Genomic DNA, 6376 nt, shown 5'->3' with positions numbered 1-6376 from the left:
CTGCTGAATAAATAAAATGTGATCTATCCATACAATGGAATATTATTCAGCCATTAAAAAATACTGATATATGCTACCATATGGATGAACCTTGAAAATATTATGCTAAGTGAAACAAGGCAGAAACAAAAGCCCACATATTTTATGACTCCATTTATAGGAAATTTCCAGGATAGTTAAATCTAGTTGCCAGCATCTGGGAAGATAAGTAAATGGGAAGTCATACGGTTTCTCTTTGGGGTGAGGGAAACATTCTGAAATTAGGTAATGGTGATGGTTGCGCAAGATGAGAAATATATTAAAAGCCACTGAGTTGTACACTTTAGAAAGGCAGGTATTGCACAGGCAGTCTCCTTCTTGGGAAGCCAATCTCCAGAGTGGCTGCAGGCAATGGACTGTTCTCAGAGAAGGGTACTTCCTAGAGTGGGGAAACACCCCAAAAGTTACAGTCTGCACTTTACCGTAGGATTTCATTGAAACTCGTGATCTTTTTCTACTCTTTGTCATTATTTTTTTCCATTTTAATCATTTTCCACAGTAAAAAGAAAAAAAAAAAACTTTAGTTTACAGAAAGAGGAAGTGAATTAATCGAGTAGCATATTAGACAAAATGATTAAGTCCTTTCCAGACTAATGATTTAGTAATAGGCAATGGTATACTTACAGATTCATGGTTTTACATCAACCAAGGTGACACATATGTACAATTTTTCACAAAATATATGCTTTTGAAAAGGAATTCCTCCCTTCAGTTCAACCCTGATCATCAGGTAGTGATTGCCAGTAGCTGCATACAACCTGCTGCTGTTGTCTGGGGTGACAACAAAGAATTAAACAATATTTATGCCCTTATATGCATAGTATAGACAAAAATGTTTATACCTGGGAGAACATAGAAGGAGATTGAGTTACTTTGGGGGAAACATCACCCTGAGGAGTATAATTGCAGGAGTTTCCCCTGCAATTCTGCTCTTCAACACTACCCTTAAAAATATTGTGTTGGCCAAAAAGTTCCTTTGGGCTTTTCCCATCTTACAGAATGGGAACATTTAAAATAAATGAAATTTATATAATTTTACAAATATGTTTTTTAAGAATCAAAACTTTCCATATTACGAATACTAATAAAGGAAACAGCTGATCATACTGAAAAGTTCTTGATTCTTTACTGTGGAAACAGAATAGAGTAACTGGAAAAACATATGTTTCCGGAATTGGATCATGACAACTGTGCTGTAGGACTCTGCCACTTTCTAGCTGTGTGACCTTTGGCAAGTTACTTAACCTCTCTGTGTCTCACTTTATTCATCTGTAAATTTAGTATAATAGTTCCTAAGACCTACCTCCTAGAGTTCTGAGGATAAATTGAGCTGGTGCACGTAATGCGCTTGGCAGAGCGTTTGGCAGAGTGCTTGGCCGATGTAAACACGGATGAGAGCATGCAGTTCACGTGGTCTCACAGACAAATCACTTGCTTCCATCTGGTCCCAACTGTGTCTCTCAAATCTCCCCTCATCCGGTTATCACTCTTCATCCTTCAGTTCTGAGTGCAGGTAATATCTCCTTCGGATAGTCTTGACCCTACTTTGAGAGAGTACATGTTTCTTCTTGCCCTTTCAGACTTTTGTGGGTGTACTCCTAAGGACATTTGCTTTACTAAATTAAATTACTTGTTTACTCATTTATGCTTTTAAGGAGACAAAAACTTAATAAGAGAGGAACAGTGCCTATTCACGCTTGACGTGGGATAGGAATAGAGCAGGAATTTCAGATATTGTTGAACAAAAAACCATGAGCATAAAATGTCAGACCTGATAACTCAGGATAGGAGTGATGAAGGAACACAAAGAAACTTGTCTGAAATAAAACTTAATTAAAATAGGGCAAGGGGTAAAAGAAGGATGGGAAGAAAAAGAAGTAGATGAGACAGAAATGTTTTGTAATAATTGGTGACAAAGGATTTTGTTAATGTCGGAGTCTTTTAGGGCAAGAGGTGATTTCATTCTCAAGAATCCACTCCAGAGTTACTCCTAGTAGTAACAAGTCATCAGAAGACTCTTTCCTCCTTCTTATATGAAAAATATATTTCTAGGCCCCTTGTGATGCAGGGACTTTTCCAGAAATATCTAGCTCAAGACCATATTGTAAGAAAATGTGGTGTTTGAAGCCTACAGATGTCAGATAACATCCTGCAAAAATAATGCATTTATTCTGCAAATCCGTCACATCGGTACAGTCATTACTGAGAGTGCTCCAACTTGAAATAATGCATTTTCATTTCTTGAGGTAAAATAAAAATTTTCATTCTAACAGAAAAGATGGAAGGAAAACAACTTCTTTTCAAATACCGGAAATTCGACAGTGGAACAACTCTGTTCTTTTCTTTAGTTTAATCTTCAAATTTTACAGAGAAACAGAGACATAAACTTCACACATACTATGATTGTGTAGTCAGCCTTCCTCAAAGCAGTATTAAAGCAAGATGCTTGCATCCTGGATGATGTCTATTCAGAAAATTGAATTTTTTAATAATACCCAGCTCCCTTCAATCCCCAAAACTACCACCTTCCTTTGGACAGCAGGATTACCCTACTAGCCTCCTACCAGCCCTTACCTTCAGACTCACCCTCTCCAACTCATTCTCCACACCACTGCCAGGGATAGTTACACAAGCCTGACTTTTCACTTGGTTTTGCCCACATACTCCACGTTTTCTCCTGTTTCCAAGTCTTCACTCAGTGCTGTTCCCTCTGCCTGGACACCTCCTATCCTTAACCACTTAGACATCGCATCCTTCTCTCCAAGGGGTCAGCTCAAGAGTGACTTTCCCTGTGGGGGATCCATCCATTCAGTTCTTTCCAGGCTAAATTATGTGTTCTTTCATGTACTCATGACACTCTGTGCATCCCTCTACCCTAGAAACTCACAGAGTGATTCTGTAATGATAACACTTCTAATTCACCATTGGACTGTGAGAGGCTGACTATCATTGAGGCTGGACTATGTCTTGTTGATCATTATGTCCCCAGCTCTTAGTTATGTGCTCCTGGGGACAAAGGAGATACTCAGAAACATTTTTGAAATGAGCCCATAGCGTTATTATAAAGCTGCAAAAAGTATAGAAAATCTGGGACAACCCATACAATCTGAGGTCTCTGAGCAACCTAACTACAACTGCTGAGAGAACCAAAAAATCTGATTTAGAGATTTATTTTCCTTTTCTTTCTCAGTTTTAATATTCAGGCTAGTGGGGGAACTAAAATAAAAGTGCCAAAAAAATTCAGCTGGGTAGTTAAACAGAATTACTCAGACTATTGTGAGCTACATTTCTTTTTTTAAGGAAATATATTAACACTTAGAGTAATTAATATGTAAAGCAAATATTATTCATATCACGAGATCATATAGCTTAAAATTTTATTCAACAAACATTTTCAGATCATTTTCTGTATAGCAGACACTGTTCTAAAAATATCAATTCATTTAATTCTTATAACATCCTTAAGAGGTCATCACGACAAATTTGGAACTTTCTTTACTGTCTCATGATATTGGGCTGTCTCTTTCTCCCTACATCCAGCAGAAAGATCTGGAATCGAAGAGAATAATATCTACAGAACAAAAAATTCTTTTCAAATGACCTAAAAGGTATAAAAGATCTAATGAGGGAGATTATATCAAAATGAGTCCTGCAATATTTATCATCTCTCTCTAATGTGCTTATAAAATATAAAACAAATGATAATTTGAATATTTGAGTGAATTTTTGTATGGCATTGGAGTAGCATATTTAAAATAAATCACCGGTAAATCCTAGACAGCGGGATTCCAGAAATGGAATCCTTTCAGGATCAAGACAAATCTAGGCTTATCACAGCATAAAGCAGATATCAGAACAATATCTTGAAAATATTCTCATTTCTCCTTATTGACACTTTTAGGAAAGACTGATGATTAATTGCAGGTAGAAAGCTTAAAATATGGAAGTATTGACAAGTTGAAGTGCCACCAAATGAAAAGTAATGGCACTGAGTACATAGGAATAGTACATAGGAATAGTCCATATATATGGATTGTCAACAGCAAGGAATTTGCAGAGGTTAATGAATGCAGGTTGGAACTAAAGTTGCAACAACTTTCCCCATTTTGAAATGAATAGTACAGGGAAGTGGAAAATACAAATATTAATAAATCAGAGGAACATATTATACCACAGGATAACATTAACAGATTTGTATCAATGACCATGAATGAAGACCCAGAAGGCCTACTTGTCAAATTTACTGATGACAGGAGGTCTAGAGAAACGGCTAATGCTTTGGAAAGAGCATCAGCATTTAAGATGATTTGGTTAAGCCTCAAATTAACAAAATGAAATTAATATGTGCATTTACCATTTGGGTATCTCTACGTACAGGCCACCTTTTCACCCAGGTCTTTTTGACCATCTATTTCTAATATGGCCTTTGGAATTCTCCACTCACTTCACCTGTTTGGCTTTCATCATAGCACTTGTCCCTTCTTCATATTCTTCTTAAGTAGTTATTAGTTGACTCGTTTCTAACTTCAGTAGAAAGTAAAATGCATGAAAGCAGTAACCTTGTTTAACTTGTATCTCTGAGTGAAATAAGAGCACTAAGTAAATATTTGTCTAAAAATAAAATGCCTATTTATTCCCTTCTCTTAAAAAGAAATTTGACTAGTGTGGATTGGGAAAATACCACAATAGTGTTTCTTGTGAAACATGACACTGTCGAATGATGGAAGCATCAGGCTGGGGTCAGAAGAACTGAAGATTTTGCCACTGATTCCTCACTTGACCTTTGATAAACACTTACTTTCTCCAGGAACAGTTTCCTCATCTGCAAAACTGGGCCAACCTCTCAGGGGGTTTTAAATTAAGGAGCATGAAAGAATTTTGTAAACTGTAAAGAACAAAACAAACGTGAAGAATTATGATTGGGGGTGGGAGAGGGATCTTAAATAAAGACTCAGTATGAATAAACAGCGTCTTGTGACTTTTGAAAAAATAATTAGATACAAACATTGGTTGCATCCAAAGAGTAGTTTACATTTGTACTGGCAAACCATATTACTGTATTTCCTCCTAGCTGTATACCCTGCAGGATATTGGCAACTGTCCAGCAGAGGGGCACTGACATAAAAGGAAGACCAAGTGAAGGTAGGTTGTGAAGATAGTGTCATTTGAAAAACGATGGAAATAATTGGGGAACAGTGAACATAGGAAGCATGGAAGTGGGTGGGGGGAATTGTGATGCTTATGTGAAGGATTGTCACGTAGAGGATTTACTGCATGTAGCACCAAGATGCAAACTAGGAATTGGGGCTAAAAGACTGAGAAAGACAGATGTCAGTTTAAGACCTTATTTTAATGTAAAGAAGAGTTTTCTAACCTCTAGAGAAGTCCCATGATGGTGGAGGGAGTGAATTGTGGTCACAGCCAAACTAGGTGCAAACACATGAACAATATTATCAGAAGGCTTCTAATATTAAGCTGAAGTTTAGGCTAGATGATTCCAAGGCCCTTCCCATGTCCAGGATTGTAATCAATCAAATACAATGCTCCTATCATGGTTATTGAAAGTGAAAGGATCATGAACTCACACTCTAACAAATCCCAAAATGCTATCCTTAGAGACAAAATCAAGCCATGAGAGAACAGCAGGTGACATCAGTCCTGAGTCGATGAGAAGAAAGACCAGCGTGGTGTGGGCTTCCCCAGAGAGAGCCCCTCTTCTTGTGTACATCCTACTGAGAATCTGTTTAACGCTGTGAGGTATGTCAGTGCCACCTCTGCTGGACAACATTAACTATGATCACATTTTTTACCCTTAGTGTCCTTCAAGGATTTGCTGCTGTATTTCACATGACACTTGCTGTTGCAAATACAAATTCCAGCCATATATATATATATATATATATATAATCTCTTTCTCCAGTTTGGGAAGAGGGGAGGAGGAGAGGAGGAGATGCCTTAAAGATTCATCAAGTACTAGCTGAGTTAAGTTGGCAAAGCCAAGCAAATGTTAAATGACTTGCCTGAAATGACTTTTGTATCGTCCTGCTTGAGGAACACAGTGGCTGCCCCTCATTACTTTGTATTTACCTGTCCCAGACAAAAGCATCTGCAAGTCCTATATTAATCCTATGTTGCCAGGCTTGTCATGTGCACAGACCTACACAAATCTGTGTTTACAGAAACTGCACTTGAGAAGTGCAGGAACAAAAAAGAAGTAGAAAAGAGGGAGATGGAACCCACGGATAAACAGGTTAATATCATTTTCACGACTTTTTTTTTTTTTTTTCCTTCTTCAGCCCCAGCTCTCCCGGGTGCGGGAAGAGGCTGTGGGCTGCGA

Source organism: Lagenorhynchus albirostris, chromosome 10 (assembly GCF_949774975.1).
Source record: "Lagenorhynchus albirostris chromosome 10, mLagAlb1.1, whole genome shotgun sequence".
NCBI lineage: Eukaryota > Metazoa > Chordata > Mammalia > Artiodactyla > Delphinidae > Lagenorhynchus > Lagenorhynchus albirostris.
This window is presented reverse-complemented; position numbering follows the sequence as displayed.